The 22,507-nt window shown below is 37.4% G+C and overlaps 1 long non-coding RNA gene across 3 annotated transcripts; it reads right to left on the bottom strand.

Annotated features, from left to right (window-relative positions):
• Positions 1–1,054: 1,054 nt before the first annotated feature.
• LOC129262364 (uncharacterized) lies at positions 1,055–21,793 on the bottom strand. Of its 3 annotated transcripts, XR_010293655.1 has the most exons (6): positions 21,657–21,793; positions 18,445–18,618; positions 12,850–13,293; positions 4,593–4,994; positions 3,902–3,959; positions 1,553–3,298 (listed from the first exon to the last, which is right to left on the bottom strand). It is a non-coding gene; the product is annotated as an uncharacterized LOC129262364 (long non-coding RNA). The 3 variants fall into 3 exon arrangements; XR_010293656.1 differs by lacking the exons at positions 18,445–18,618; positions 21,657–21,793 and adding an exon at positions 14,255–14,570 and having other exon boundaries at positions 1,055–3,298; XR_010293657.1 differs by lacking the exons at positions 18,445–18,618; positions 21,657–21,793 and adding an exon at positions 13,931–14,270.
• Positions 21,794–22,507: the final 714 nt, after the last annotated feature.

Here is a 22,507-nt window from a genome sequence, read left to right as displayed (position 1 = left end):
TCATTGAAATCATTATTAAAGCACTTACATTGTGGTAAGTTGTGTACCATGCACAACAGTGTCCAGTGCCCTTCTCTGCATACTGAAAAATAGATCTCTCAGTAGTGACGTCACTAATTGTGTGATTCTGGCAGGAAGACCCATGCTCAAACCAGACAGGAAGCCATGCTTGTAAGGTTTAGGGCCTACCACCATCAATCAGAGTCAACTGCTATGGTCCTGCAACTTGAATAAATCTTCCAGGCTGTTGGTCTTACATAATTTTATAAAAAAATAAGTATAAAATCATGAATACAAAACAAGTATATATGTAGTACAGACAAGCAAACATTATTGGGCAGGTCCAAGCTATCTGGCATTATATGTGACATAAGAGACAAATCAAAGGAGTGTTTCACAAAGATTTGAGAAAGTAACAGATCACCATATTGATTAAATCACCCTCAGAAGATGCACTCTACTGTGTATGAATCAATAAGACTGCACATGAAATATCATATGCACATTAACAATTAGGCAGGACTTTCAGTCAGATTTATATATTTGTGAAACAGTTCCAAGAATTGTTTTGCTAAATTCATAAACTTTTCAAAAATCTAACACTTTGACTATATACTCTGGGTATAATGAAACAAAAAGATAAACACATCACTAGCAGTCTAGCACTATACAGTGTGTATAAAAAAAAAGTTTACACTTTGAAAAATCCCTGGGAATTAACAAATATACATGTGGGTAATTTTTTCACATAAAATCTTGGGTTTGCTTTGGGTCTCATCTATCGAATGAATGTCAAAGTTTTGACAGAATGTTACACTTGAGTGAGCACTCTCCATTTTTGTAAAGCTCGCAGAAATCTGTTTGCGCAGAAATGCTCGTTTTCACGCTGTGTCAAGGGGAAAGGGTTGAAGTTGAATCTTCACACGGTTATTTATTTTTTCATGAAAAAAGTATATTTTGGGGTACCAAATGACCTCTGTGATCTTTGACCTATGACCTTTTTCATCTCGCACATCTTTGGGACCAATTTAGTTTACTTCTTTCAATAACTTTTGATCTGATATTTCGATCTATATATTCTTTCCATAACATATGTTATCCTGCAATGAAGTGTACATGGGTGTTTTTTATTTGTGTTAATGACATCATTGAATCCTTTGAAATATCAAATTTCATTATCTATGCAGACGATACAAAAATATTTTATGAAATCAAAATAAAAACTAGACTGAATTAGCTTAGAACAAACTTTGCTATTCCTGCATTTGAAATAGCCTTAATCTCTAATTTAGAATATGAAATTAAAAAAATTTATCATAAACTCTCTTTGTATCATAATAATTCATGAAACTGGACAGAACATGTTAATGATATTCATGGAAAATAAGTGTATATAAAGCTATTGTGCTGCATTGCGCACAAATTCAAATCAGGGGGGGGTCTTGTGTTAAAGAGGAACGCAAGTCATAAACCATGGTCCACTGTGGAACTTTCAAGTAGCCTGCAAAAACTAATGTCAAAGAAACTCTTGTATCTATTTTTTTTTCTATTTAACTTTTCTAATCCAAAATTCTGACAGTATGAAGAAGCTACTTTTTTGGCTATTTACAGAGAAGCTTCCATTGCAACTTATTGTTGGTTTGGGGGTGGCTGGACACATGAAAAAGCAAATTACAAATAAAATCTGAGAAAAGCCTTAAGGGGTATCACATGATTGGCGCAGAGCCATCCAGGTGCAAAGTAAATTTTCAATTTGAACATATAAGTGTAATAGATGGAGTTTGTTTGGATTAACAATCAAGAGACCAGTTAAGAGTCTACGACGAAGGATTGAAGAGAACTTCGGCAACTTAAAATAAATAACGACCCTTGGATGGGTTGAATTCGCGCTTTCCAATTTTTGATTTCTTTTAATAATCCAGTACAGTATTATTATTGTGTGCATAAAGTAAACAAGCCTTTTGCAAATTGCTTACGATCCAATTTCCCCCATGGTCCGGGACTTACATCCCCCTTTAAACAATTATTCTACGGCAAGTAAATCCAGGGTAAAAACCAGAGATAAATTCATTCGAGGAAAACTCTGGAAAACCTTTGGGTTCACTTTTGCAGAATAGTAAACACAAAATTAACACAATTATTAACTTCATTTAAACCGATATAACTCCACAAAAACCTACAAGCCATATTAATTATAAACCTCATGATACTTGAAAATCATTTGTAACCTTTAATATGCACATATCATTTTCTCCTAGTAATCATGCCCTACATAGTATGCATCCATTGATGAAACAACAGATAATTCAGATAATTTGGAAAGTCAGCAAATAATTAGGGACAGTAGTTTTCTGTTTACCAGTCTTAAAATCAAAACGAAAAATCTGTTTTGGTTCTATACTTTTAAGGAGAAAACTCATTGCAAAATGGAATTCATGCTTTTTATGCGTACGTTTTCTCTCAAAAACAGAATTTCATTCTCGATCAAGTTTGAAATAGAATAAAATGTTTCAAGAAGAGAAAAGGACTTTCTTTAATTCAAACTGAAAATCACTGTTCGGAGATAATAGCTTGGACCTTGAACCTTTGAGATACACAAAAGTCATCATAAATACCTAAAAATGGGTTCATGACAGTGTTGGAAAATTCACAAAATTGAACACTTTGGGGAGCTAATATTGTCTAAAAATTGTCTAAAAATTAATATTCTACATACACCCCTGTACAGCAGAATGATGAGAAATGATTTTGCAGCGTAAGTGCTTGTTGCACAAAAATGTAGCTGTTAATATGAAAGAAATAGCTCCCAAAAGTCAGCAAAAACCCCATTGTGGACAAAATAAGCCCCTAAAAATAAAAAAAACATTTCCCATCCTGGTTCATAAGTAGCGAATGCAGATAGTCTTTCAAACTGGCATTTGGTTCATTCAAGTTGAATTACATGGTGGAAATTTCCATATTAAGAACATATAGTGGAGCACCAAAAACAGACTGTGTATAATGTCTGATGTCAAAGTACCGGTCCCTGATAGTCATTCTCTCAGATATAAGAAAAAGAGGTATTTACAAACAGGTTCCTTTGTTGTACATGTATGTTTCAAAGGATATAACATTTGGTCTTTCTGAGAAGGTGGTCTTTCTTTACAGGTGGATTATACATCATGTCCATGTATGTACCAACAAATTATCACACCAGACATTCAGTGCAGATGAAGATGTCAAGATTGTGTCACATCTTTAGCTCTGGTAGACTTTCCCAGATAGGGGGTGCATCCATGTTGTACACCGAGTGACAAGACTGCAAGTGTATTAAAGTGAAAGAACAAAACATTCTAATTATATATCCTTTTCAAAAACTTTCATCACAAGTTGAAACACTTACACACTATAAACAAAACAAAAGTTTGCATTGGGACAACTCTTCTACTGGTAAACTACCCTGAAACACTTAGGTATATATTCAATTTGGGGATTTGCACAATTCAAGTACATATATCATCAAAAACATTTCCCAAATTTACTTGTCTAGTTTTCAAATTTGCATATTGCAGTATAAGGCATGATGTATGTTCATACACACACATATATATTTCCAATTATAATATAATTATCGACACCTAAAGATACAATATGCTCACTCTGTCCATTTCTCAGCAATTACACATTTTCTACCAGAATAATTTGGTACATATTTTTTTTCAATAATACATACAAACACTTGGGTGGTCAGCTATAATATGATTCAGATCATTTTTCAAACTAACATTAGATGTGATGGAAGCCGATCAGAATCGTGCTTGCAAACTAACACCAAACAGGAAATTACTCAATATTGCATTATTGGCTTTCCTCAAGATTTACCTCCATGGATTTGCAACTTTCTTATTTTTAATATACTCACTTTAAGTATTACTTTGTTCCATCAGCTGTGTAAGACTCCTCTAAGCTGCGAAGTAAAGCTGTAAACCAAAGAAAAGAAACAAAACTTCAAGATGAAAATTATAAAAGCTTTATCTGAGGTAGACCAGTGATTAAAGTAAGTAAACTTGACTGTACCAACAATCAATAGAATGCATAGCTCCTTTCAATACAAATGGCTAACCCAAATTTTACTACTATGACAAATCACTCCCATCTAAATTTCATGGAAGACAGAGGATATAAGGTTGTGACAGAGTTAGGTTCAGAATCATGTTTGAAAATGAGACCCCTTCATAGAATCTTTACGAAAACTAATCAAAATGAAAAATAATCTTTCAAAATTAAAAGAAAAAAAATATATATATTATTGACAATAAAATCCAAAGTTCATTGATCTCAAATAACATATGAATATCGCTTGGAAGCATTATATTCATATACTAACACTAGTGATATCCAATAACCATCTCACCTAAAAGACATTGGAGAAAATATTAATTTTAATCAAAGTGACCTGAGGCTCAACATTCCACAGCAGGTAGCCTTTATGGGGAATTCATCAGATCTTTGTGCATTGTGCAATATACTCTGATCTGGCACAGACAAACCACTCATACTAAAACAAGCATATTTAATGCACCATATAATACTCATTACAATGCATAACTTACCACTGGATCTCGTGGCATATTTCTGGCATTTTCTTGACCTTTGACCTGAGTTTGTTGAGTCCATCGTCCAACGGTGACAAGACATTTGCTCCTGTGACAATTACTTCAGGCTTTATTTTGTGTAAGATGTAGGGTTAGGGTTAGAGTTACATTAGGGCTTTATGTTACGTTTAAGGAAGGGTATAGTGTCAAATCCAGGGTTGAAATTAGTCATTTGTTTAGTGTGTAGAATTTGTAGCGGAGCAATTGTCGCTGGAGCAAATGTCAGGGAATCCCTCCAGCATGACATTGACTTCTTCCTAATCTACATGTAGCTCCGTATTGCGCTTCCTGTTGGGTGACTTCTGCCAGAAGAAGCTTAGATTTCTCAGCTTTGCTCTCATGGATAACAGTTTATGCTTCCTGCAGAGAGAAACAAAAATTTGAGACAAAAAAATATAACTCTCGTTAATGAATTTGAAAAATGGAAGAAATTGTCACTGTAAAATTATATATAAAATGCATGAAGCATATGAAGCATTTATATGCATGAATAATCAAAATAAAAAAAAGAGACTGAATTCTATGAAATGGTAGTAGGTAATTTATTATATTTGCAAACATATCACAATATAGCTCACAATGATTATTCCAACTTTTTACTTTCCCCCAAATTTCATTATCTTTAGGGGTACATTGGAGGGAGAAGACTAGGTCACAAAAAAATTAATACCATTGGAGAATAATATCAGATATCTTTCTTGTGTGGACAGAAGTTTCTTGACACAGGTAACTGTATTTACAAAATAAAGCAAATATTGAGCGAAAATATATGTTGCACGCTGGCATTTAACCCTAATTCTCCGGGGGGGGGGGGCAATTTTCGCGATATATCTGCTTCGCAAAATTTTTTGACCTCGCCGCTCACTGACTTTTTACTTTCAAGTCTCGCGCAAATTTTGAGACCAAATTTGTGACGCACGGGTACGCGGTTACGACGTTACGCAACATTTTGTAAGTGCATGTCATACCCAAAATTGCTCATAAACGTGATTTCATGTACAAATCCAATGCAAATTGTGTATTTAGCCAAAATTCATAAATGTATCATTATTTCTTCTTTTACTGATTAAACTTAATTAATTTTGCCTTGTTTATGATTAGAATTAAGTCTGGAACGATTTCCATCGAAAAAACAATAAAAAAACAAAAAGTAAAAAACAAAGAAATACATAAGAAATTAAAAAAACAATAAAATACATAAGGGCTATTCCACGGATACCCACGCTACATTTGGAGACACCTTGACTCATACTTGGAGCTGTAACTCCATTATTATTGATAGGAACTAAACATCTCTTTATCACAACAAAGTACGCAGTCTGACTATCCTTTATATAAAAACAAACTTTGGGAAATTTTATTCTGCTCCTGGCAAATCTTTGAAATGTGTCGGTTACTCATGTTACATGATTTGGACATGCATAAAATGAAAAGTCAACATAAGTTAAAAGTGTCCTCATACAAGGCTTTTATGAAAGTTGATTATAAAATATATCCATTTCAAAGAAGTATATTAGGGAAACAAACTTTGTATATAATTAAAAAAATAAAGAACACATGGTTTTTACTAGGGGTGCAGATAAAGTGGTTATTCACATTACGGTTACTCACGTTACATTTTGTCCATGTATGGTCAACAACATAAATGTCACTAAAAATTCAATGATGTGTGTAAGATTCATGTTTCTGTTTCTGTAATAATATGAGTAGGACTTCAGACACCAGTTTATGTTAAAGGTAACATTCTAAATAAGTTTCCTCCTCTCTTTTACTTATTGGTCAGTACATTGGTAATGTAGTCACTAAACTGTACGAAATCTGGCTTGGGCTGTGTAAATAAAAAAATGCCTCAAGCCCTCAACATCAATTAAAGAACCAGCAATAAGTATAAGTAAGGCAAACACAATTAAAATGTACAGTTCAGACGGGCTATATATTGAATTTGAATGTTTAAGCTCATGTCCACCAACCTATGGAACTGCCCATAAGAAATCGGTCTTGGTACCAGAATTTTTTTCATTCACAATTGTTAGGAATGCTATAAAGAATATTTTCACCAAAAAATAGCATTCTAGGAGCTTTATTAGTGAATCAGAGTAAAAAGTATGATTTCATGAATAAATTAGCATAATTAATTCATATAAAATAAAAATATATGAATTCAGTGAAATTTACCAATGCAACTGCGTAGATTACGTCATTCTTTACCATCATGCAAATTTTTTGTTGTGATCGCGCAATCCGCGTCTGAGATCTTAAGGGGGGGCCATAATGCCCCCCCCCCCCCCCCGGAATGACAAGAATCAAAATACCCCAGGAGATTTAGGGTTAAAGCATTAATTGATTTATATGTATGCTTTGCCTTTCAGTTGTCATGGTGATTACACCATTTCCTCTTGCTTTGTTACTATAAATACAAAGTGAATTAGTGAAAATGAACTTCCACTACAGTAGGACTGGCCTGTCCCTCATAAGGAGAAAAAAAGTATCATGATAGGTGGTGGGTGAAGCCATTGTTGACAACAGAAAGGAGGTTTCAGTTTGGACAATACGAAACACATGCAAGAACTCCAAGCTGAAGATGTACAGTCATTCAAAAGGTACCTGACAATTACCCCAGCTATATTCGACGCCTCGACGGACCATGTCATTTTAAAGCTGGCAAGGGCGATATAAAAGATGCGCTTGCTCCGCCGCCGGAGAACGTAATTATGTGAAGTATTTTTTACATTGTCGATGGTATTTTATTGGGGCGATTCTGAAATAAATAGTCGCCCCAAAGCATTGGGTTTTGAGAATTTTTAGGGGCGATTTGGGCTGTCATGGGGGCAAAATCGACCGTCGCCCCCGTGTAATTCCGACCCTGTTCGACGGACCATGTCATTGAGTACATCATCGAATGCAGAATCAGTATACATAGTTTGGAAGAGCTATCCCTGCAGGCCTGAAGCTGGCCTTGAGGTTAAGGTACATGCCAACTGCTGATACCTACACTTCACAGTCACCGCCTTCCGGACATCATCTGAATCAGTATGCCATTTCGTACCCGATGTATGCAGAGCCTATGCTGCTTAATACAAGGAAGAAGTGCTATCCTGCCTCCTAACCCAAGATACCATTGTAGATGGCTCGAAATTGCCCATCAATATCAACGAAGGTGGAATATACCCCATGCTTTAGGAGCATTAGATGGCAAGCACATGTCATGGCCATCAAGAAACCAGCTCACTTCGAAAGCCTTTATCACAATTAGAAAGGTTTCACTAGCATTGGTGGACAGTAACTACAATTTCATTAGGTAAGATACCAAAGAATTGGACCAACAACCCGATGCCGAGATCTATAACAACTGCGAATCGAAGGACAGCATCAAAGACATTAGCAGTGGGTTTCCAGATCTATCACCACTCAACGAAGGCAGGACACTTAAACTTTTTCCATTTGTCATACTTAGGGATGACATCTTTCTTATGAGAACCACACTGATGAGAACTTACAAGAGTGCCAACCTCACACATCAATGGAATGTCTTCAAATTACGGCCTCTCACAAGGATGACGAATTGTCAAGAATTACCAAGCATTCAGGCAATGCTTCAGCAAAAAATACTTTGAACTCCAAAGGTCGTGAAGAATATAGCCACTGCTTGTATTTCCTTCACAAGCCAATTGGATTTGGTCAGATGAATGTAGAAGATGAAGTCCACAACCTTGTTCCAAGGTAATGGAGGGATAAGTACAGATGGAAGAGGTAGGGCGAACATCAGAACATCAACAATGTGGAAAGGAAGCAACAAAGGGAGTACCTAGCAGCTTGCCTGTATTAGAGTTATGAAATTCCCGTAAATTTTTGTGGTGGAATTAAACAGGAATTTTGTGGGAATATTGGGAATTTTGGCCAATCTTCTGGAATTTTCAAGAAATTACTTCATTCACTTCTTTATACCTGTAACCTATAACAGGTTAATGGAAGCAACACACCCCGTCAGATTTGGAGATATGTGGACGACACATCTGTAATCATTGATTGATTGTGATCATATCAACTAATTCATCTATTTAAACAGGGCTCCACACTAACCCTTTTTTCTACTGGTCCAATCTGTTCATGGCAGTCCAGTAGATACACCCAGTTTTTCAATATTTTACTGGTCCGAAACTAAAATTTACTGGTCCCCAAAATAAAGAAAATTGTCTTATCTCTGTAAGAATTCTGTGAATTCTGCCAAATGATTTCTCGATTTCAGGATTTGCTCTTGTGGATAGCAGTCTGAGCTTGTTGCAGAAACGTAAGTTTAGATCAAAATTTAATCATCAGCAGTGAATTTGAACAAGTGGAATGCCTCTGGCAGTCTCGCCTGCATCATGTGATTCAATATAGCCGCAGGGCTGACTCTGAAAACAACTAAGATGAATAATCATTCACAAAAACACTATTCAAATGATGATTAACTCTTTGCCCGCCACGGACGACTCGCGGCACATACAGCGGACTGCCAACGACGACTCAAGTCACAGTTCGCACACAATGCATACGGAACGCATTTAATTGTAATTGTGTGCACACACATACAATAGCAACGTGTGTATTGCATTGTTTACGAATCTAGCTTTTGTGTTATAGCTTTGGCCGACGTTGTTAATACCCCCATCTCACTAGGAAGGCGATCGTGGCGACCATGGCGATCTGTGTAAATCCCGCAAATCGTAGCAGAATCTTCCTCGAATTCTATTTTTAGCCTGCGAGACGATTGCACTGCAACTTCTATGCGACCGACCTGCGCTGAAGGCGATGGTAATACGCTGAAAGTACGACGATGCCACTTTCTTGCGACGATTCGAGGCAGATGTGATGCGCTGCTTCTGCGATCAAAGCGATCGTACAACGAGGCTCATACGCTAATTAGGACCTCGGTACGGTGGTGCTACGAATGAAGCGATTATGTTACGTTCATGATGGGCTCTTGAAACGATTTCAAGCAATCGGCATACTAATCGCGGCACATGACACATTTTTCAGTCGATTGCCAACCTCCGACCAACATGGATGTCCAGAATTTGGTTGGACTTATACATCTTGGCATTCTAAAAGAACATCAGTTAAAAGTTGAATGCGAGGACAGGAGAAGGAGGAGGCCAAAAAGATACAGGGTCTGATACTGGCTGTCACCTAAGTCATAATATACAATATTTTAAAAATGTCATTCAAAAGATGTCGATGAGCCTAATAGTTAATATGAGGGATGCATCCAGAATTTCATAAAAGAGCATAAAAATCTTTGATATTCTGTTTATTTTTTTCCACAAAAGTTTGTCACTCAAAAATATTTGGTAAATTCCTATCAAATTTGCTGACAAGAAGTAGTCTACTGATGTGAGAGCACTCATAAAAAGGGAGGGGGAGGGGGGCACAATGCCAGAATCTCCCTAAAGATTGCCTTTCCCAATCAATACATTAGTGATCGAATCATTAACAAAATTTAATGTTGTCTACTGTCACTGTGGTTAGAATTCAATTTATTTTTAAAACTTAATCAATTTATTTATTTCTGCAGAGGTAACCCATTTCGTCATCAAGACATGTGAGCGTCTTTTTTTCTCTTTCCAGCTGGCTCAGCAGTAAGATTTTCATCCTCCTCCTGTACCCCCTCCTCCTCCTCCTCTACCACCACCATAACCCCTTGATCTTCCTCTTCGACCGCCGGCCTAAGAGGGGTAGCTTGGGCAGCTTTCCCTTTTCTGGTCCTTTTTCTGGGAGGTATGTTTGAAAACGCTGTGGTATCGCCTCGTAATCTGTTGCAAATATGATAATCCGCCACCATCGGCACGGCGTTTTATAGCAGCGCGGACGGTTGTTGCGCAATCGCTGCCCAGTCATCAGCGGCGCAGCAAAAGCGCAACGCGAACGCCTGTAGCGGGCTGAGAACGTGTGCCACATGCCACCCAAAGAAGGAAGCGTCGTGGTGGAAGCTGTGTGAAGCGTGTCGAGCGCAAGGCAGTCGCCTTGTAAACGGAAGCAGCGTAGCAGAATTGTATTGGGAACGGGCCTGAAAACCACGGGCGATCGGTGCTGCTTTTAATGCGCTTATACTACGCTTTATGCGTTGGGGCTCCGTTACAGCTACGAATGTGTCGTTTGTAATACGCTCATGACTCGATTGTGATGCGCTTTAGCACCTCCGCGATCTCGCTACGTAAGTTTTGAACATGTTCAAAATTTTGTGGCGACCAGGAAGATGGTGGCGATCCTTGCCGCTTCAGAAAAGATCAAGGTACGACGGAGAAGATTGAAAAGATCAAGGCACGATCAAGCTACGTTATACCACGCTTTGTCGATTTTTGACGATCGCAGTGGAATCGCCATCTAGTGAGATGGGGGTATTACATAGAGATTTTTCGGGTAAAATTGAGTTTTTTTAACTGCTTTAGGATATATTTAGATGAGCTTTCAATAGCTTGCACTGCTTTCCTTGTAATAAAAGAATGATACAAATTGCCACCTCCCTATAGCAATAAGGGGATCAAAGTATCAATAGACGGAAGTCTCCCAGGACGGGAAGTCTATTGAGAAGTAGCCAGGGACCATTTCAATAGAAGAGTTTAGTTCATTGTCAGTTTACTCTTTTTGAATGCCCCATTTCAATCCTAAACTGCTTAGCTCATAATGACCATAAAGACATGGATTTGGTATGTAATGAAAGCTAAAGAACACATCTTTTCAATGAATTAACTTAGAAATTTAACCTTCATTAGGAAGTATTGAATATAAGAGGTATAAAATACCCTCCTAAACGAAAAATTGGAAACAGAATGTAAAGTTAAAATTCTCAAAGTCTATGATATTATACATAGCAAAAACGATACCATTGGCAAGAGTATTTATTTCTCTAAAACTTTGCTACACAATTTTTTTCAATACGACAAACCAGTAAAAAGTTATTGCGAGTTGAATAAGACAGTGCACGCAAACCCCCTCTGAATGTGGCACCCCAAAATTAATGTGGCGCAGAGGGGATAGTGTACGTGGCGGGCAAAGAGTTAAATACTAAGTTCATTGACCCTATTAAATGACCTTGGACCTTGATCATGTGACCTGAAATTTATGCAAAGTGATCAGTGATAATTTATTACCCTAATGTTGAAGTTTTATGAAAAAGGTTGATATAATTTTAGAGTTATGACATTTTGAAACCTAGCCTTGGTTATTTAAAGGTCAAGTCCACCCCAAAAAAATGCTGATGTGAATTGATAAATAGAGAAAAATCAAACTAGCTTAGTGCTGAAAATTTCATCAGAATAGGATGTAAAATAAGAAAGTTATGACATTTTAAAGTTTCGCTTCTTTTCCACAAAACAGTGATATGCACAACTATGTGAGTCAGTCGATGATGTTCATCACTCACTATTTCTTTTGTTTTTTTATTGTTTGTATTATACAATATTTCATTTTTTATAGATTTGATAATAAGGACCAACTTGACTGAACCATATAGTATTAAACAATGCTAATTCCACATGTTCAGGGAGGAATTAATCGTTGTATCACTTGACAATGAGGAGAAAATTAGAATATTTCATATTTCATATTATAAAGTACAAAGAAATAGTGAGTGGATGACATCATAGTCTCCTCATTTGCATACCAGCCAGGATGTGCATATAAATGTTTTGTGAAATTAAACATCGATATAAAATATTGGCATGAACACGTGTCATAAGAATTGCCTTCATGATATGGAAAGCATTGATTTGTTGCAAATCTTCTTTATAATCTTGGAAGAATTGGTCCAAGGACATTCCTACGTATCGCTCATCTAAACAGGCCCCAGGGGAGTGTTTCATCAACATTTTCATCCGACAAGTTGTCAGATCTGACATCTTTCTCTGATGTTGATTGGCTGAGAGGTACTGTTACTATGGTAACTGTCGGATAAAATGGGACTTGTCGGATAAAACGTCCGACAAGTCCTTTCATGAAACACTCCCCTGAACTTTATATTAATATAAAACACCATCCATAGAGGTGTTTCATACAGGCACCCTGGTTCCTATCTTCAATATTGGAAGAAGAAATTAGTTTATCTTTCTTTCGAAAGAATGACTGGAGAGGGAACAGGGTAGGAAAATAACAAAAGGTAGTTTTTTAGTTTGTAGTTTCATAGCTTTACTATTAAAAAGCACTTAAGTAATTATTATTAAAAAAGGTCTTGACCAACCTGCAGGTTCTCTGCCTCTTCTATAGCATCATCTCTCTACTTCTGAAGATTCTCCATCTCTGCATAATAACCAGGGGCCGGGGCTACCATTGGTGGTGGTGGTGAAGATTCTCCATCTCTGCATAATAACCAGGAGCTACCATTGGTGGTGGTGAAGATTTTCTCCATCTCTGCATAATAACCAGGAGCCAGAGCTACCATTGGTGGTGGTAAATATTGTCCATCACTCATAATAATCAGGAGCCGGAGTTACCATTGGTGGTGGTATAGATTCCCCATCTCTGCATAATAACCAGGAACAGGAGTTACCATTGGTGGCGATGAAGATTTCCCCATCTCTGCATAATAACCATGAGCCAGAGCTACCATTGGTGGTGGTGAAGATTCCCATCTCTGCATAATAACCACTGGTATTGGGAAAGTAGGAGGAGAAGGGCTGGGTAGCTGGAGAAATAAACAAAGATGTTTAGGTTGATAACATTGTAAATATGGAAATTTTTTAGTTTTGTACAACAGCTACAGCTGCGCGTACGAATGTGCCAGCCAATCTGCTGGCACATCCATACGCTCAGCTGTAGCTGACGGCGATCGAAGAAGAACCAGGGTCCTGGCTGATCCCGATCTGTTTGTCATCAAAATTCGCTATTTCAGCATATTTTTTCAAAAAGGTGGTAAGCTGATTGTATTTGATATAAATTCATCTTTATTATTTCTTCCCTTTTCCCCTATCAAAAAGCAAAATTTAGGAGTGATCGAGGAGGCGGTGCAAAAGCGCAGCCTGTCTCTATAGATGCTATAGTTAACATGGTTAAGCGTAGACAGCTGGCAGCCGTCTGTTTCGAGGAGTTTTTTAACATTTTTTTTTTATTCTCCTCGTACACAGACGGCTCGCTAGCGTGCAGCCACCATTAGGGGACTTGCAATGCGAAATCCCCCCGTCGGGGCTCTTCAATTTTTGTCTTTAATGAATAAAAATTTTGAAAATTAACGCGACCAAAATGCAAATTAATATTCCCTCTTGGCATTAATTGCCCAAAAACGGAAAAAAATCAAGTTAAAAGGAACAAAAACAGTGACTTACCTCGGCTGTCGCGCAAATTCACTTCCCCGTTTTATCCGATCTTAAGTACATAAACATATGGCCATTGAGTCCCCTGTACAGATCGCGCTAGAACTTCGGTCTCTGTATTTGGTGAGTGAAGCCAACGGAGTTCAGCTGAACAACCAACATAACAGAGACCGAAGCTTTTGGTCTAGGTTAAGCGGCGGTTGTTTGATCCACCATTACGAGCCCAATGGTCATCATTCGTCTGAGTAGAAGGGGAAAAAAAAATCAGAAAATGTTGAAAAACTCCTCTGAAACAGCGGATTTATTAGTCTAACTTAAAGTTACTCTCTAACTTACTCTACATGTCAGTACTGAGCCTCCGGCATCCTGAGTAGCCAGGACTCAACGTTCTCGCTACCACGCGTCACGGTTGGCGGGCGCCGACAACCCTGAAAATTTTCAGGGCAAATCCGCCAACCGTGAACTTCCCCGACAACCGTGGCCGACAACTGTAAAACAGGCCTAGATCCACCCCAAAAACTGAATAATATATTTAAAAGAAAAACAATCTGCTTTTCAGATCCTAAAATAAACTTGTCGATTATTTCTTCCACGATTTCTTCCCGGGATTTCTTTGCTCGCTACTATGCTGTATACGATACGACCTCGACTCGAGGCCCAATTTAACTCTCTCTCTCTTATGTAGGAAGTGCGAAGATGTTTACCTCGCATTTGCGTATCGCATTGCTCTCATTATTTACGTCTTTAAAATGGTAGTAAAATACGCTCAAAAATAAAGTGAGAAGAGAGGGGTACCGTGGGTTACTGGGTTGGGCAATGTAATTTAGATGTTACGAATTTCAGTTGATATTGTCATTTATTTTGTCAAAAGTAAAGTGTGTCAAAAATAATATAAAAATTCGATCGAAATTTAGTTTCATCTCGTCCCAGGCCCCAGCCTTATTATAGCTACATCTACATGAATTCATTGAATGCATTTCTGATGACACTGCCGTAGAACGAATTGAGAAAATTATTAAAGGGGAAGTTCACCCTGACAAAAAGTTTATTGTAAAAATAGCAGAAAAAATAATAAAAAATATTGCCGAAGGTTTGAGAAAAATTCATCAAATAATTAAAAAGTTATTAGAATTTCAATTATTTGATTTGTGACGTCATATGCGAGCAGCATTCCTACATAGCGAATGGTAAAAAGTCAACGAAATGTCATTTTCTCAGAAAATTGAAAATGGTTTTCTCTGTACCTTTTGTATATCAATAGACAAATCATTTCACACCCAATCATGAATAGAAAACAAAATTAAGTCATCAGGAACCATACAAAATTTGAAATTCATGCATTTTATATTACATAACACATGGGGCAGCTGCTCGTTTATGACGTCACAAATCCAAAACTTTGAACTCTAATAACTTTCTTACTCTTTAACGGATTTTCCTCAAACCTTCACTAATATTTTTTATTATTTTTTCTGCGATTTTTACAACAAAGCTTTCTTCAGGGTGAACTTCCCCTTTAAAAGATCACGTTAATAATGACAAAGCCACAGGAATGGATTGATATAATGTCCAACTCATTTACTTACAGCAAAATGATTATTCACATTTATATTCCAATTTTACTCCATAATTTCCAAAGTCTTGATCTCTACATCGATCTTTTGAAAGTGTTGATTAATTTCGCGACGGTGTGTCTACCAAGTTCTGTGTCACTGCACTCGTGCTCGCCACGGCCACATGCATAATACAAATCGCACATGGCATCAAAATCCTTGATCCACGGGGATCCGAGTCTTCCAAAATATTAGATGGGATCCCAAACCGATTTGAATGTGTTTTTTTTCCAGATATTCATTGAATCTGTTATAATTTTCATAAGTAATAATCTTTATAAATTTTATTCACGCTTTTTATCATATTACGACTCATTTTTTAATGTGAGTTATACGTACAGTGTATTTTCATTTGTATTGTTCTTTATTACTCTTTGCCTGCCAATTAAATAAAATATTATTTGAAATTAATTTGTGTAAAGGAGAAAGAGAATAATGGGAGGTGGTCGTGGGCAATGTAAATGAAAATGATGGGATGTTTGTGACTTTGTGGGGGAGGGGATTGGCGAAAAGAAGTCAATGTTCGGAGCGAATTAAATTAATATTCTTTTATGGATGTGTCTACTGTGATTCTGGCTGCATAATCTTTATGGCGAGTGGAAAATCAACCCTTGGACTTGGTCGGGAGGGGTACGTGATTCAATAGATTTCAATAGAAGTACACATACAACAAAGTGGAATTGACAATTCATTCACAGATATTCATTTCAGGGCCGCGGAAACAGGGGGGGGGGGGCTGGGTGGGCTTCAGCTCCCCCACTTTTTTTTTCCAAAACCGTGTACAAAAACAGGACCACCTGATTGCGTTTTTTGCATGATGGTCAGCCCCCCCCCCCCCCACTTTCAAGACCTTTCCGCGGCCCCTGCATTTCAAGTACGAATTATTGAAGTTGATATGTGTGAACGTTTTAGAGGATATGATTTCGTTTGTCCACGCCCACATGAGTCGCTATAGTATAATTTGAATATCGCTGGATGAATTTTTCAATTTCACTTATGTCGTTTTATGTTTTATATCGGAATTGTGTTTTATATAGCGTTATCTTTACAACGTCGTTAGCCTAATTACTGCGAGTGGATTATATTTATGAAATGAGTTGGAATGTGAACGAGACGCCCCAAAGCCGATGGCACGTGATCTAATTAGTATTCACTTTCTGGGTTGAGCCAATCATTGTGCTTGAAAACGGGTTTCCCCGAATTCCCGCCCTTGGAATGACTGTGTACCATGTGCGTGACCTGTTAACCTGTTGTATGAATGCGAATCAGCTGGTTTCGTGACCTCGAATATTCTTCATGTTGTTTACGCTGGATGGGGGCTATAAAATTAAGATCTTTCTGACTCTTTTTTTTTTTCAATTTTAATAATCTGTTCGTGAATTTCTGTAACTTGAAAACTGATGCAATTTATTGAATCACGTACCTCGATCTTCCCACTCATGGTGCAAGAAAATATTTTTAAAATTTAAAATCGCCAAAATATACATGTAAAGAAAGACTATTCAGCCGTCATCATCAGTAGTAGTATAGACATGTCTATAAATATGCATTCGCTTCGAATATTGACTTCTTCACCAATCCCACACACACGTACGATCTCAACATCCCCTTGTCATTGTCCACGCCACGACCCCTCCCCTTTCGCTCTCCCCCTTCGACCATCCTAGCTACAACCCCCCCCCCCTCTTCCTCTCTTTTACACACGCTGTATTTGTAGGCCTACATAGTGCATTATTTAAATAAAAAAACTGCTTTCCTGTCAATTAAGCTTTACTTTCAAAACATTTTAAATCGCAATTAATTATAATAAGAACAAAATCGTAATATTAAAGTATGATGAATGACTAAAATATTTCTCCCGCTCGTGATGGGCACATTCATTATTTTATAGGCGAGTATAGAACAATACAAATGTACATAGCAATAATTGACAGTGATAAACGAATCTTGATTGGATATTATTAGTATAAACATCATCAACAGAAGTCTTAATTATGAGAGTTATAGTTTCAGTGAGTATCTGAAAACAAAACAAACATGCAAATTATATCGTCTCATGAATACCGATGCCCATTATTTGGAAGCCTCGGAAGTTTTCTTCCGAGGCTTCCAAACAAAGTCGGAACAATCTTTGGATTGAGTAAGGGCGTGGCGCGGCGCGCATGCGGTCCGTAGATGTAGTCGGTCATTGACACGCATTCACAAAATGAATCGCACTTTCTAAGGACGTAGCGATCTAGACATTGGAAAGTATGGAGTACATTATCGATGTCATCGATGTGAATAAATCTATAAACTGTAAGTATAAAATGAGATTGAATTTAAATCTTTTCTTTTGACCTTTTTCATCAGTACTTGCCTTTCTGCTTCAATCGATCGCAATTCGCGCAACCGTTACGGCTGTGTGGCCGGAGAAGCATTAAATAGACATAAAATGTGGTGCATTTAGCAGCAATCTAAGCTCGTCAATATTGATATTTTCGATAGCTACCGCGCTCCGCGCGGGAGGGGGGACACCCCCCTCCCGCAACCCTCCCCCCGTGCGTGCTTCGCACGCACGAAGGCCGCTGCGCGGCTTGCGTCGCTTCGCGCCGCCAAGCGTCAGAATGAACCTGGCGAGAACGTTGAGGCCAGGAGGCTCCTAGAGATTAATTCATTTACTATGTACATGTACATGTAGGTTAATCTCCATGGAGCCAGGGATGGCATGCCATTGCAGTACACGGACCATTCTTTTCCCATGATTAAACTTAAGCTCCTCAAAATCACGTCTTTTCTTTAGCGTTTTGAGTCCAAACTTACGTAAATGGGCTACAATAATCCTTTTAACCCTTTTGGCACAAATTTGTATGTTAAAACAAAATTACACTTAAAAAAAATAAAATCATAATAAGAAGAAGAGCATTTACTTACAGATGTCATTGTTGCCATCTTGTCTCCTTTGTTATTGTATCCCGCGTGCTAGATGACCAGTTGGAGCAGGATTAGCATCGAGGTGAGATTCATGATATTTATCTGCAAATGCAGGTATTTTTATCTAGCACCACTCATGATGTTGCCGCCCTCAAGATGCGTCTGGTAGCTAGGCTAAAATAACAAAGACAAGATGGCGAAAATAACATCTGTGAGTAAAGTCTAAATGCTCATCTTCAGTCATGTTAATAATGTTTCATCTATTTAACATGTAATTTTGTTTTAAAATGATCAAAATTTGGGCCAAAAGGGTTAAAAAGATATTGGAAAGAGTACCATATGCACCCCCCACCCAAAATAACAAAATATTGTTGAGACTTCCCGTTCGTTCACTTCAGATTTTTTTCTATCATTTTTTACTGTTGCTTACCTTAGTTGGGACTCGAACTCACCTCGTTGTATCGGCAGTCAAGACCTCTTCCCGCTATGCTAGCGAGAAGCGCTGATACTGAAAGGGGTATGCATGCTGTTGTCTTGGCAAGACACAAAAAAAAAAACAGATGGCGACGTAAACACGGTGACAAGTTTTCCCCGTCTTTTCATAATATTTTTCTCATTTTTTTAATGAATTCTTGTTTAAAAAAGAAATCAACATCGTAGAAATGTCGGAAATGAAGTTGTATCCCATTTACATGATTTAGGTAGGCCCTAGATTTAGGGCTAGATCTTTTAGAAGGAAAGTAGAAATCTAGGGGGCAAAAGTTTCTTTTTTTTCACCGTACACGCACATGAATGAGATGCAATCCCTGGCTCAGTGTAGCCTGGAGAGTAAAAATAAGTCTACTATACTTACTATACCTAGGCTTACTATCCATGGAGCCTGGGACAGGATGCCATACGCCCACACAAACCAAATATTTTGGAGACAACAATGCTGCTCCAAAATACTAGTACTCGTTATCTTTAAGGTTTTGAGCCCAAAAACTTACAAATGTAAATGGGCTAAAATTCTATTTACCCCCCACTCGCCACTAATGGTTCGTGTATTTATTTTTTTAAAATTAGTAGCGGTAGTGAAGTGTAGTGGAGCCTATACGAACCATCGCTTGAGGTCGGATGCCAGTGAATGCACTAGACCCTACATTGTACTACTTTTGTAGTGCATTGAATTCCGAACTGAGCTCAGCTCAGTCTAACCCAGGGAGCTCAGGCCCGCAAAGCGGGCCGGACGCGGAGCCCAGGAGTCGTCTGTGTAATACTAGGAAGACATGGGTACTCTTCAAAATGGGGTCGCAATAGCACTCCAAATAAAAGGGGAAAAAATAAATTACGCACTATAAGGATGAAGTTCTATCGTGACACAGAATCCTGACATCGAGGCACCAACTGGACCCTCAAAAAATGGGAAAAGTTAGATGTTTATGTTGCGTTCATTTTGGTATCGATCGGCCATTTTGTTTTCAATTTTGACAGGAGAACGAACGAGACAGAACTTTTCCATTTTTTGAGGGTCCAGTTTGTGCCTCGATGTCAGGATTCTGTATCTCGATAGTCGGATAGACCTTCATCTAGACCTATATAATCGACGCAAGTGCATAATTTATTTTTCCACTTTTATTTAGAGTGCTATTGCGACCCAATTCTACCCCATTTGGGAGAGTATATGTTTGACTTTGACTAACGTTAGTACCGTATTACGGACGAGTCCTGGGCTCCGGCCCGCTTTGCGCGCCGGAGCTCCCTTGGTTAAGCACTATTAAAGGGGAAGTTCACCCTGACAAAAAGTTTATTGTAAAAATAGTAGAAAAAAATAATAAAAAATACTGCTGAAGGTTTGAGAAGAATTCATCAAAGAATTAAAAAGTTATTAGAATTTCAATTACTTGATTTGTGACGTCATATGCGAGCCGCATTCCTACATAGGCTAGCGAATGGTAAAAAATCAATGAAAAATTGAAATGTCATTTTCTCAGAAAATTGAAAATGGTTTTCACTGTACCTTTTTGTAATTGTAATGTACGGTTTATCAATAGACAAATCATTTCACACCCGATCATGAATAGAAAACAAAATTAAGTCATCAGGAACCATACACAATTTGAAATTCATGCAATTTATATTACATAACATACCGTATCATGGGGAAGCTGCTCGTTTATGAAGTCACAAATACAAAACTTTGAACTCTAATAACTTTCTTAATCTTTAACGGATTTTCCTCAAACCTTCACCAATATTTTTTATTATTTTTTCTGCTATTTTTACAACAAAGTTTTCTTCAGGGTGAACTTCCCCTTTAAGCAGCGGCTGCTTTAATAGCCTTAGTATAGGTATATAGGTAATATAGGGTAATATAGGAGCGCCTTGAGCACCCAACAAGGTGGATATGTGCGCAATATAAATACTCTATAGGCCCTAATACTATATTATTATTATTATTATTAGGCTTAGGGAAGCAGCCTCATTTTATCAGTTTTCGTCAAGATGTATTATAATCTCAATCCAACACTGACACTCAGTGACACCACTCATTCAATGAACAAGGTTATGATAAATCATGTATAACCTTTTTCTCAGTTACATGTACACTCCATGTGTGGCAAAATAAGGGGTGGCAATGTTTGGCTTATTTTATCTTTTTCTTTGGGACAAATTCTTGATTTTTTACAGACAGCTTCCATTACACCTATTCGTCATACAACTTGGCTCTTAAGTAAATTTGATTCTTTAAATTATTTTTTTCTTTATCAAAAATATAGATTAAAAAATGAAAATTTTCTTGCCATATTACTTTCCACCAATAGAGGGCGTACACAAAAATATGCCGAAAATCAAGTTTTTGAGCACTCTGGTGAATAAAAAAATTATTCCCAAGTTACTATTGAAAAATAAATTGCAACTGTATGGAAATTAGTAATTTTGGTCACAAAAGTGATATTTTAATGATTTTTTTAAAGTGTGTGCTCTGTACAACATTGGCATACCATAGTGATAGTCCATACTATATATATATAAGTCTATAGTCCTAGTACTAGTACTTGTAACGTTAGTCGATTCCCCACAGGCAGGATGGTTGCACTTGCAGTGAACAAGTGAGTGTTACAGTTCCAACTTCCAACTGAACTAGAGTATTGACAATATCATTCAGTTATATGCAATTAAAGAGCACAAAAATATCTAGATTAATAAATCAGGTCGTGAGGTACACTCACCTCTAAAGTACTATTGTACTGCAAGAAAGAAAACAGTTTTCAAACACGTTTCACTCCCTGTATGGTACTGACTCTACTCTAGCTACACGAGCGAGTTGGTTAGCTAGCTAGCTAGCTCAGTATTTCAAATATGCCGCGGCCAATTATAGTGTCGGCAATTGGCAAAACGAAAAAAAAAAAAACCCGCTAAACACGTTCTACTAATAAAAACTGTATCCTCTCTAGTGCAAAGAAAGAAAATAATGATGTTTTAGTTTAATACGGTTTTATAAAATGCAGATAAATGTAAATATATAGACTAAATACGCAAATCTCAAGATATATATCATGATCAACTTATGGAACTTAGCTTCCCCATCATATTGATGGTAATAGCAGAATAGGTTGCAAAACTTTTACGCGGTATACTTGCTCTCTTGAGCTTGCATTTGCAAACAAATAAAATTTCGTACAGCTGGCCCGTAACCCCTTGTCACGTTTTCGTGGACGAAATAATTTTCGATTAAAACTTTTTTTTTTTTTTTTTTTTGGGGGGGGGAGGCTTGTCAAAGTTTTTCTTTGGGAAAATGTCCGCCCCTACTGACAACAGTATTAGGCCTGCAACTTAGAAGGGTCACGTTTAACGTGATATTGTTGTGCGAACTATGATATTTGAACGATCATTTTTTAGAGTATGATGAAGTGCCTTTGATGTAAAATAATAGAGGCGTTTTAAAGTTAAACAGTAGCCCTATATATAGTATATAGTACATATCATTTTAAATTTGAATATTTGTTTGTTCTTGTACTTCCTATGAACATCTATAAACAGTAAATGTCGTGCAAACTTTTATAAGAATTGAATTTCTGAT

This window comes from Lytechinus pictus, chromosome 5 (genome assembly GCF_037042905.1).
Source record: "Lytechinus pictus isolate F3 Inbred chromosome 5, Lp3.0, whole genome shotgun sequence".
NCBI classification, from domain to species: Eukaryota; Metazoa; Echinodermata; class Echinoidea; order Temnopleuroida; family Toxopneustidae; genus Lytechinus; species Lytechinus pictus.
The sequence above is the reverse complement of the archived record's forward strand: the minus strand, read 5'-3'. Positions and strand labels throughout refer to the sequence as shown.